Genomic DNA, 13019 nt, shown 5'->3' on the forward strand with positions numbered 1-13019 from the left:
AATGCTGACACAAGAAATCAACAAATATGTTCAATATTATATCAATATTGATCAGCCATATTATTAGCTTGCTATTGAAAGCTGTTTGCACAGTTCTAAGTTTGCTTCCAAAGTTGTAAGATCAGTGTAATTTGTTGCAAGTTTCTTCGGGTAAAACCTGGAGTTACTTGGGCAGCTCTGAGATGGCGCTGACATAAGATAACCATAAGCGTTCGGTCAGCTTTGTACCCCCTTTGTTTAGATATACAATCAATAACATTCACAGTTTTATATGCTGTCATAAAATGATGTGTAACCATTTTTTATTTTTACTTTAAAAAATGCAGGATTTTTACTAAAAATCATTGGTTTATTCTACATCATCGATCATTGTGCAATATCCTGACAGGTCCAATAGGCACTAGACAGTACATAGAGTACGAATCACAACGTAATTTGTAGCGACAAGTGTTACCTTTGTCACAGAGCAGCGCCTATAGAGTACTACTTCTGAAAATCTATTTCAGAACTAATGCACACAGTTTGGAAAGACGCTGCCGAGTGAAGGAAGAAATACAGCAATGATGCAAGTAGGCTTTTCTTGCTGGTAAAATGAAGATCTATTATCTCTAGTTTGACTGGTTTCAGTTCATTCTGAGCTAAAGTAAAACATTTGAAACTAAACTCTATCTCTGCGATGATACAAAATCAAAATGCCAAATATCGGCAGCAAAAATGATCAGAAGCAAAATGCCAAAGCAACTACCGACCCTCTACATTCTCATTTAGTTATAATTTTTAAATCAGTCTGCTGCTGAGAATTCTTGGCTTTCAGGAAACCAGTTGTAGGAAAACAACTTGCATTTAAAATCAGTATAACTATGTTATAAAATGGATCTCTGTATTTAATGTTTTCAAATAGCCATGACTATGGTTACTCAACATTAGTGGAGTAAATCATTTATAAAACTGTAAATGTTGAGTGTTTTGTAACTGCACTGGAATTTCCGAGTGTTGCTTCTATTGTGCAAATCATTATTATACTAAACTCTCTTATATCATTTATTATTGTAGAGTTGACAAATCTGCAAACTTTGTAACAGATCAATATTTAATTGTTTTTTAATAAAACATGTTTTCACTATTAAGACTTGAATGAACTAACTTGCAGGCAGCGATAGAAATGGGTAGGCAGCGATAGAAATGGGTAGGCAGCGATAGAAATGGGTAGGCAGCGATAGAAATGGGTAAGCAGCGATAGAAATCGGCAGGCAGCGATAGAAATGGGTAGGCAGCGATAGAAATGGGTAGGCAGCAATAGAAATGGGTAAGCAGCGATAGAAATGGGCAGGTAGCGATAGAAATGGGTAGGCAGCAATTAACCCTTCTAAACAAATAGTAAAGGGAGTGTCAGCATTAGTTTGAGCTTCAATCTGAGAACAAAAAGTAGCTCTCTACCAAAATTATTAAAGTCTGTAGTAACACTACTTCTAAAACATAACTGCTAAGGCTCTATTTTAATAAATCCAGTTTTTAAACTTCAATACCTAAAAATTAAATTTGTACCCTAATTGAGATGAGGCATTCTTCCCATTAAGAAAACTTGTGAAAGATTTATTGAAAAATAAAATTTCAATTTTCTCGGCTTCATTGTCAGCCATATATCGCTGGAATATGATTAGTTAACACCTAAGAACTGATGTAGTGAGTGAACCCCCATACTGGAAGCCATATATCAAAAAAATTTCATCTGAAAATTCTCACAACAGGATAGGTTACAGCTTTGTTCATGTTGTGGGAATGTTTTAGGAAGTTGAAGATCACATGCATTATCACAAAAAATATTAAAGGTATTATTTCATGTGCTAATATTACATATATATATATTATATTACAAACCCTCTTATTAATATAGATATGTACAAGTACGTTGTAAAAAAACAGAATTGAATAAATAGTACCGGAATATTGTTTATAAATTGGATCAGATGAACAAATAATTATTTATATATAAGTTTAGAATGAAAATGACATTGCTAGCTATTTTGCTATAAATAGCTTGTTGCCAAGAAAAAGGCCATATCCTGATAGAACACAATTTTGAATAAAGAAATCCTGGTAGAACACAGGCTTTGGTCAACGCCTAACAGCGGGAGAATTTTAATGTGACACTCATACGATTTTCAAAAATCTTACACACAAATACAGTAATTACTCATCGATATCGCAGATGACTGTTTTTCAAAGTATCCAGATAATGAGGGTTTCATGCAGCCGCTAGCCAACAATAAGTACTAAAAGATTGATAAGAATAACAGATAAACTCGGGCTCAATAGAAATGAGGAACACTAGTTTACGTATTACACAATAAAAAGTCATGAAGCTCTCAGCAATCAGTTGGTGCAAACACCCTCATACTCGGTGGAGTGAAACGTCTACAAAGGAATTCACCTGACGGACAGTCAAAGTTCAAGCTGAGTCATACAGCCGATGATCAACCTTGCCGAGATATGAAGCTGCGATTTTTGTCAACTTGTCTATAAAACTTCTAGATGAACTTACAAAAAATTTTAGTAGATTTTATCAGAAAGTATCAGCATTTTTCTATCATTTGTGATTGTTTTTGATGTTTGACGTGATCTGACTGCTAAGATGTTTCAAGATTGAAATTGACAAAACTTTAATACCGATACTTTCTGATATAATCTACTAAATTTCTTTGGAAGTTGATCTTAAATAAAATCAACCTTATTAATTTGATCCAAAGTCTCTCATTCTGTGTGCTGGTGAACTCTGTGTGCTGATTGTAGCAGCGCATCAGAGCTGTGTCAAGGTCGGTAGCATGAACTACATATTTGAAAAGAGTACGTACTGTACTGATTAAATTTGAGTAATGCGTGTCTGATGCTTCTGGCAGCATCAGCACTAGGTTAACCATTTTTAAATTTGTTTGTGATTCATTTTTATTGCTTTTGTTTCATAGGCTTACTTTGTTATTGCCAACCAATCAGTTTGAATTATATAAAGTTCCTGGATACAATAATTCTTTTCTGAGCAAATAAAAGGCTCAAAAGTCAGCCTTGAAATTTTTATTAGCTAATCTAGTAACGGTGCAAATACTGCTGAAAGTATATAGTCATTTCTTCGCACAAGGGTTCAGAGAAATGCTGGTGTGAATGGTCTGCTCAATCTAGAACTATCTCTGTTGTTTAACATCTACACACTAAAACATCAGCTGGCCATCGCTTTACAAAGGTCACAAAGCTGATGTATGATAACAGATCCTATTAAAAGGTCGTGCAGAGGTCATCGTCTGGATAAACTATTTATTTATAACAGCTTCTCAAAATTGAAATCTTTGTGAAATAGGATTCCGCTGGCTGTAAGATATGGAGCACAAGAGGATTAGTGTAATTTTATAGCTCTGATGCAAAGACTAAAACGGAACCTCTGAAGTCATGGCTGTTAAACACTATCATGCCACAAAAGAATCTTTTTGACGTAATAAGTCAAGGGAAATCGGCTAAAAAATGTTCCAAGTGTAATAGCTACAATACTTCGAATGGCCAAGTGTTGCCTGGCCCACATTACATCAGTTTTCAGTTCAGGGGCCCCTAATTCTGAGGCTAGACAATCGAATTCACAGTTTTGTTTCTAAAACAGATGAACCACGCTGCAAAAGTTAAGAAAACGTTGAAAAGACGGAATGAATATACTACATATGGTATTAACTTCAAAAATATTACTGTTTGTGTAAATATGGGAAAAAGTAAATTTAGGTCATTATGTGATAATTCTATTGTAATCTTATAAAACTCACAACACTCATATCTCAAAACATCACTGATACGTTTGGAGAGCTGGCAGGATGTAGAAATGGTGACTAGTGACAAGGTCAGCAATTGAGGAATATCACATGACCCATCAACATTACGTTGTTATATCCTGCTGACTTTGCTGACAGGTGCAGAGGGTATCAGCATGAATCAAGAACTGAGAGGAAGTGAATGATATTTTGGGATGACCTCTTGTGCGCAAATAATTAATAGTCTCAACATGAAAGAATGAAAAATGATATTTTAGGTTTTATCAAGGAAGAGCTAATGAGCTATAACAAAAATTTCCTACCTGCAACTGCACCTGTCAAATACTTTATTCAATGCTTCTTTATTTTACTTCCCTGCCAACTAGTGCGTCAAGATTTGGCTACCAGATATATGTGAGAGACAAGCGGGTTAGAGATCCCAGAAAAGAATGGAAAAGACAGGCTGCAGGAAGGGTGAGAAAATCAAAGTGTGATCAGGCTATTGTGAAGCATTGTAGGTAAATTGCTGAACACAGGATAATCTCATCCTAGGCTCTTCTTTCCAGTCTTGCATCTGATTGATGAGCACGCTAATATCATAATAATAACTGCAACCACCAGGTCCCAGTGTCACTGGTGCACACACAATCACCAGCTCCCAGTGACTCTGGTGCACACACAACCACCAGCTCTCAGTGTCACTGGTGCACACACAATCACCAGCTCCCAGTGTCACTGATGCACACACAACCACCAGCTCCCAGTGTCACTGGTGCACACACAATCACCAGCTCCCAGTGTCACTGGTGCACACACAACCACCAGCTCCCAGTGTCACTGGTGCACACACAATCACCAGCTCCCAGTGTCACTGGTGCACATGAAACCAACTTTCTCACCAGCAGATCAAGTATCAAGTTTTTCTTCTAACTGATTTGGCAAGATGGTGCACTGCCGAGTTCGCTCGATGTGCTTAACTACATAAATAGAGCGTAGACAGGAGTGATAAACAGGCATTTGTGTTTTCTCTACCATGCGTGAGAGATATTGCCTCCTGGGACATATCATAAATTAGTCGAGTTCCGTGGCCAATTTAGACAATAAGATGTTGGCCTTCGGTGTAGCGCAACACAAAGGTATAAAACTAATCGTACTGTCCGTAGAAATAATCATCATTATTGCATAGACAATGGAAAGTGACGGGAAGTCGAACAATTAACTAATTTTTGGCAGCAGATAAAAGAACTCTCGAAGTTGCTGACGAATGAAGAGGGTCTTGCAGTACGCCAAGTATTAGTTTTTAACAGAAGGCAGGAACACTGGCATACCGCCTCCAACTAGCGGCAACAAAGCCTGTTGATATTAGTTTACATGTATAATTCATGACCACGATTAGTAATATGATATGTAATCAATGGAGAATATACGCCTTATCATCAAAGACCTTCAGAGATATCATGAAAACGGAATCAAAACTTCTTGTTCAGACTTTTGTCTATCCTCTGTCCTACCCTATTCTTGCTAAAAATCAGCGTATGCCCAGTTATAGCTTCACTTACTTCACTTACAATTTGCTTACAGTAAGTTGAAATAAGGCTTATTCACTCTACAAGCATTCCTGTAGTCCTCCCTCGCATTCACGGATCGCATAGCATGCATCACATCCTATGACAGCTTGGACTAATGCTTATTCAATTAAGAATGACCTCAATGCAGGTCAATTAGGACTAGATCTTATGGAGACTTCTTTACCGCTTGTTTATGTAAGAACCTTACACCAACAACTTGTCTTTCTTGTTGCCAACAAGCAGGTGTCAGAAAAGAAACTTGCCCAGCAGGTATTTGACACTTATCCACACAAGGCTCATTTATGACTGGAGAGAACAGAAAGTATCCTGTGGTGAGAGGGTAGCTCTAGAATTAAACCTAACTTATCCTACCTTGATGAGAATACAAACAGACGCAGCAATGTCTTCAGATTGCCTTGAATCTTTGAGAGGTCACCTAATTAACAGAAAGCTTTTAAAATACTCGGGTTATGTGCTACATTTTCTGACTCTGCGGGCCATTCACTAGATTTCTTTTGTGTTAATGTTTTTAACTACCGACACAGTTGAACTAAGGCTGTAGTGAAACAGATAAACCTCACTAGTGTAAATACAGTTAACTAGAGTTTAACCCTTTGGTAGGCAAATTTATTTTCTGAGTTTCCCAGCAATTTCGATGCCATTTCAAAAAAAATTAGGGATGTGTTTTACATTCACTATTTTAGTCATAACTCAAAAACAGTTTTTGATTTTTATGAACTTGTAACAAAAGTGATCAGTAGGAAGTGCTCCACAAAGTGGTACTAAAAATGGCTAGATTACATCAACATTCACGAATTCTTTTGTTGTTGTAGTTGCCGTGGTTTTAGTGCCGAGTCTGCCTGAAAAAGTCGATCTGAGTCAAGAACACTAAGGTCACTAAATTTGACCCGTTGTTTGTCTATAATGTACAGTAGTTGACAACCTGATCAGAAGAATGATCATGATTAGAATGCTCTTCATGAGTAGCATACTAGCAACAGGAACCGCTATTGTTACGGCACATCGAAGTTCGTTATCTGTCTCCAGAGTTTTTCAGTTTTTCTCAAAACTTTGGAAGCAGCACAATTAAAGTCAGTAATACATGTAATTGTATCAGTCTAATATGTTTTGCTTGAAGTAGCTCCTTGTTTAACATGGTCTGATACTTCAACGTGTATAAAAAGAGACGTTTTAAAAAAATGCTGGGGCCATTAATGAAGCTCTGCCTGTGGGAGATTACAAAATATAGGCGACATAAATGTCGCTTTGCTCAATCATAGAGTTAATAACAGATAGCCCCAACTCGTCTGGCAACAAATAGCTACAGTTTACCTACAAATAGCTTTCACCGGTCTGGCTACAAATAGCCTAAAACCGTTGTTGCGGAGCATGCTCAGGACAACCCAACCACTTTTAGCAGTGATATTTAGGAGATCTTACAAAGTACATGCTACTAAAACATTTTAAGTGAGTCGTGTAATTGACATCGCAGATTGCATGTCAATGTGATTTCGCTTGTTTTCTGCCGCAATAACGAAGCCTCGCTTTTTGCTGTCTATCAGAAATTTGTTTTTGATCATGATTGCGGACTAAAATGGTCATCAAGAGAATTGCCTTATAAACTAAAAAGCTGCTGTAAGTTCTACTTCTATTTTCCTACATGGTGTGAGGCATTAATCTCGGAGCGAGCTCAATGGCGGCTCCAAAAAACTTTTCTTCCCTTGGCCAGCCAAGTGGCTCACACTCATCTAGTTCCCCCTTAAACTGGGTTTAAAGAACATAACATTGCTGTTTTCCAGTTCAAATACTGATGTGTGGTAAATGACATTGGTGGTAGTAATGCTGAGCAGAACTTGCTGGTGTGATCAGGAAGCCTTGGAAGCATTGGTTCTGTATTTTCCATATTTTCAAATGCTACATGAAAATCAGTCTGAATAGTGAAACTATATTGACTATGAACATGTAAGTTCATTAGAAATACTTGGTCTGACCTTGACCTGTACATACATTATCGAGAAGTTATAAGTATATGTAAAGCACTTTTGAAGAAACTCAACGCGGTATGTCAAAACAAAATTTTGTAATTTCAATTTTATCAGCGTTATGCCAAAGCTTTGCTCAGAATAGCTAAACTTTCAGCATAGGCCTAGTTACCAATCACAAACAGCATTACCTCTAATCCTAAAATGGCACCTATCTGTAGCCGAAAGAAGTAGCACAGGCTTCTCTCAGTTGGCTACATGCCAAAGAAAAGCTAAAATTACTTCCACTGAGACCTGTCAGTCATAAAAAACACTCTTCAACAGAGAGCAGATGCTTTCTAGTATTACTTGTCGGAAAAGACTGCATGAATAAAATGTTTTCAGAATTGATTAGACAGAAATCAATGTACACACCAAATTCAGTGATTTCGAGTACTAGATGACGGCTGAGAAGTTAAACCAACATGGAATCAAAACCATTCCAGAAAGAGACAAAACTGACGCTATGTACAGACGATATCCATTGCATTCTATTGATTCTAGCCGCTAGTATTAATAAAACTTATTATAAAGGTCTGATAAAATATTGAATACTATGTTCATTTATAAGAGGCAAGTCGGTCACTTGAGTGTTTCAATAGCACAAAACAGACTTACTTGACGAGCATGGCTTACCTCTCGTAATCGTGTTGCTCAGCCTAGACCTGCCCGCTAATAGTAACTAGACACTAGCCTTTGACAATACACCATAAATAATGTCTGAGCTGCTCGCTGAACCCGTGTATGCCAGTAACGGCTAAAATTATGCTCTTTTTACAGCCTCTCGCTGTGTGTAATTAGAGGCAAACCTCTGCAGCAGTTGAATCGTTGCCTAAAACTGTTATAGGAGAAGCTGCTGATTGGCTGCCATTTCGGCTACAAGTTGTTATTTTTTAGCTCCTAGTGTAATATGATTGGACAGGTGACTTACCATAGTAGTTAGACAGAACGATACGCAACCTCCGACACTCTACGATCGACTGACAAGCCTCTGAACACATCACTGTTATAATCCCTATCGCAGCTTTTGATTCGACAATCCAATATATAATAGTGAGGGATTTAAACTGATGATGTGATAAGACTTAGACTGGTTGAGAGAACATCACCATAATTATCATAGTGCTGTGACTTAACAAGACATGGAGGTATTCAAATTTATAATACCTGTCCATTAGAATCCAGCTGTCTATTATTTATTGCTTAGACGTAATCGAAAGTTCGCACAAAAAACTGTGTTCAGATGAAATGCTCTATAATGGTTTTTTGAGGTGTAAACCATGGAAGCATTGCTAGAATTATTATGATAAATGGTAGTTCACAAACAACTCTACTGTTTATGTACGGCATTGACTGGGGTCGTGAACTGCCACAATATTGCCACAGTGTCGGCATAACCATTTTCTGCTTTAAATTAATTGTTCATACACTAAATTTTCATGACACGATCAATTCGCGTCTTGAAAATTTAGTTACTCCATAGCAAGTTTGCGTCACCCACAAAATGGAAACAACGTAAACCAGTTTTGTTACTCGCCAATTTTTATCGAATGTTTTATGTTTGCAAAAGATGTACTTGTGAATGAAACGGCAAGAAAATGCTGTACGATCTGTTCCATTTTAAACACTTCCCGCACCGCAGTCGTTTTTGTGTCGGTTTGTGCAATTTCGAGTGTGCCGCTTTGATGTCTGGCATAGAATTCCTTATCTTTCAACAAAGCGCCCTCGTTAGTCCACAACATGCAAACATCCGTTGAAGCACTTTTTGTACGGTAACGCAACGTGCACACAACTCTAAACCCCCCATCATTTGCACCATGGAAACAGTGATAAAGTTAGCTAGCAGCCTTCCGCTTTAGTCACCCAAGTTTTAATGCTCCCGAGAGGTTAATCATCTCCTTTCAACGCTTCATATAAAATAAGATAACTGTTTTCGATAATGTCAGCCCTTGTGTGTGTTCATAGTGTCAGTGATCCTTTTTCATGTTTGTCAATAGCCTTAAAAATATTTGTGTCAGCATGCCACTCTCATTGAAGTTGCTCCACATAAAGCAGGGCTAGCTTGTCTGAAATCATCCACGTACCCTGGTTGATTAGCCAGTAATGCGTCTGTGAGAAACATCTTTGAAGAACAAAACAATGCGAAGCTTGCCAACCTAGAGTATGGTTGGTTTTGTGGTCAAAGATAAAACCTTCTGCAATCTGACAACCAAATGGTTGTGATTTGTTTAACAGTTGATACAAACGCCCGGTGCATTCCGGTTATTCACTGGTATATTTGGAAACCTTTTCTGATTAATAAGCCTCTTCCGTACCAGTCAAATTTGCATGTCAAAAGAAATGGAACGCTTTACTATGTTACGTTATGATAACCCATAATTAATGGCTTGTTTTATCACAACTTGTGAAAACATTCTATAAATGCTTCAAAAGTCAACCAACATTCTTTGAGCAAGCCACACTCTACGATGTTAGCGGGCAGAATATTTAAGAACTGCCCTGTGCCGTGCAGGAGCAAACATAAATGAGACATTAATTTGGTATTATTGGCTATATAAATCCTAAACAAATGCCCTTCCATACTCACCTTACTGTTATGTAGACAATCCTGCCAATTTTTCCCCATTACTCCCTCTTTACTACAGTGATGTATCTAATTGAATTTGCAGACCACCCACGACCCTGTCAGCTGCCTCCTGCTGAATGCTTGCTGGCACTAAGCTATTTAGTTATATCATTATTGTCAGCTACAATAGGATATTACTGCCAGTACAAAAGGCCTCATTTGTATCGTGTTTGCAAACATTAATTCTTTTAACGGTTGCCTTTCATAGACTGCTGCATGATAATGGACAGACGAGGAGCGAATACTAAGGGCTGTACTAGTTTCCCTTGTTGTTTGCTGAGATACCAGGAATAATCAATTCTACTCCACTCACTAATGACAACACTAGCAAACCTATTAATTGAATAAGTTCTGCCTCTTTTCTAAAATCATGCAGAGCGAAATACCTACCCGCGTTTTCTGAGTTCGAGCCAAATTCTTCAAGGTGTGATTCTCAGCTGTTCGTAGGTGAATCGACTGTCGACAGCGATGAAAGTGCAAGCTTTCTTCAATTGAACGTCTTCAAGTTCAAATATTTGCTAACTCAATCTTGGGTAACTAAACTAAGAAATCAAATAGCTTTAGTAAGTGTGTTGATATATGATAACATAGTGTATGCCTCTAGGTAACATGACATCCGCTGGCAGTTGCTAATGGCTTGCTTACAATAGGCTGGAGCAGCTATGCCCAATTTAGATTTGAACAATTTATAATCAATTGAAAGAGTTTCTAATGCTTTTTATTCTGACAGAAGCTTCTGAAAGTATTTGTTGACCACATAAACTATGTGATAAAATATGCACTTTGAAATTGAAGGTGATATAATTTCTACCACCGGTTGATTACCTTGTCCTTGTCCAACGGTTGACCTTGGTATTTGTCCATAAACCTTCTTTTTCTATCTTAGCATTCTTCTCTCTCTGAAATTCGTTCTCAAAACTTTGCAGCAAAAATAGGAGAATTAGCAGCAACCAGTTAATCAGAGTGGCTCTGGGTATCTTACCAATCGTTATTTTTTGTGTTTGAGTCGAAACTGGCAGGTTGCCTCTCTGCTTCATGGGTTCTCATGAGAAAACCACCGGTATGTGTCAACCATCATGCCTTTATAATAGAATTATTTGTATGTATGAATTGGTGTACTTCCATTGAGTTCCAGGTTACGAAACAGAAATGTAAACAGTCGACATGGTAATTTCTTTTAAATATGTTTGAGAAGTTGGTAAAGCGATGAAGGTAAGAGCTATACCTTTACTAAAAGTTGAAATGAAAGTAACTCTCTCCGACATATCAAATTCATTTTCATGGTGGAGAAGTTTCTCTTTACACCATCGCTAGGGACATTGGATTCGTCTACTCAACTTCTGCCTACCACGAGATTACATTTTATAATTATCGCTTTGAAGTTGTTAACAATTTTTAAAATTTTCTAGTACTCTAGTAATCAACTTTGGCTGAAGAAAGTAAGGATACCAATCTACTGTTGGAACTAAATTTCATGTGATTTGATTTTGAATAGAAGTATACACATACGGACTATAACCAAAATAAAGTCGCTAGATGTCCATTTATGTTATACCCACACGTCAGTAGTTGAGATAAATTTTATTAATGTATATAGCCTCCTAGGAGTGTTTTAGATACAGGGCAATATGACCAGATAAGCCAGTTTGTGTTGTACTCATAGACTAGCAGGTGTAATGGTATTTGCATATCTTAGGCAACGTGTTGAGTAGAATGCATATCAAAAAATGCTTGGTCTAAAATTTTCATCTTTTCCCTTGCCTAGTATTATAAGATTGAGTGAGTGTGATATCATGCGCATTTTTATTAGATGTATTAAACATGTTTTGAACATTTAGCTTCTGTGCTCATGAAAAAGGTGCAGACAGTAATAAAAAAATTAATAACTATATAGGCATAATCAAAGTTGGTCTGTCCATGTTTGGGTTTGTACAGCTATTATAGCTATTAAAATCTTGGAATAAAGAATCTGTAGCGCAGAGGATTTGATCTTGGACCCTCCCATCACTAGTCCAATGTTTTACCGCGCAGAATTCAGCCAGTCGAGCTTGATAGATTCATTAGGCGATATATGTGGCTATATGGGAGCAAATATGCTGCTGCTCTCTGTTACGAAGCAACGTGATGGCGCAATGCCATGGAAAGCGACAGCGCAATTTTATGCGTGCTCAATCCGTGAGAGCAAGTAGTTAACTCGTATTAGTAACACTACTCAATTTATCCATTGGCAATGTGCCAGGCTAGTAGCAAGTGGCAGGCAACTTTCATTGTTTATAAGCTGAATTTTAATACCCAGGCAATGCTGGGCATCCACCTAGTATATATATACAAATATATATATACACAAATATATATGATATATATATACAAATATATATATATTTGTGTATATATATATATATATACAAACACATAGGCATATGCTAACAATACCCAACAATATTTATTAGGGTATGCCCTAGTTGGTTGCTTACAAACGCATGCATGTGTTTTCTCACTATTGCTAAGAATGCTGCATTAAATACTTAGCACACAGCATAGCTTCATTATCATGTTAAAATGCGAGTTGTAAGTAACCCTCTCTAACCATGAGTGAAAACTCATGCAGAGAGACCCCATACCGGTACCATGGGAGCAGCCATCCATGAGTAATGAGTCACCAGCTATCGCTAGGCTATTAATGGATATGTGGTATTGGGCGAGGTGGTTATCCTTCAACAAGGCACGAGCTTTCTCAAGTCTCAGTAATGATGTTTATTAAGTCTAGACCTACTCAAACCAGAGGCAGATTGCTACCAGTTTTATAAATTTCTTGCGCGATTTTTATGAAGCGAGCCATAACGCCAAAAACTGTATTTGCTGGTAATGATATGAGAGGTGAAAGCTGACATGGTATACGCATGAGCTGATTCTTAGGAATTTTCCGGAAACTGAGAACTAGTAAGCATATATTATACCTATGATTTGATACAGCATTGAAGTCTGTTTAGGATATGAGAAGTCCGAAATGATAGCCATT

At 37.4% G+C, this 13019-nt stretch overlaps 1 protein-coding gene across 1 annotated transcript in view; it reads right to left on the minus strand.

The window, feature by feature from the left end:
* Nucleotides 1-8125, minus strand: part of LOC137393227 (ankyrin repeat and fibronectin type-III domain-containing protein 1-like) — a 44651-nt gene extending 36526 nt beyond the window's left edge. The window contains exon 1 of the mRNA XM_068079686.1: nucleotides 8011-8125. The gene's annotated coding sequence lies outside the window, so the exon portion shown is untranslated. The remainder of the gene's footprint in view (nucleotides 1-8010) is intronic.
* Nucleotides 8126-13019: the final 4894 nt, after the last annotated feature.

The sequence above is a fragment of the Watersipora subatra genome, chromosome 1 (assembly GCF_963576615.1).
Source record: "Watersipora subatra chromosome 1, tzWatSuba1.1, whole genome shotgun sequence".
In the NCBI taxonomy this organism is placed as follows: domain Eukaryota; kingdom Metazoa; phylum Bryozoa; class Gymnolaemata; order Cheilostomatida; family Watersiporidae; genus Watersipora; species Watersipora subatra.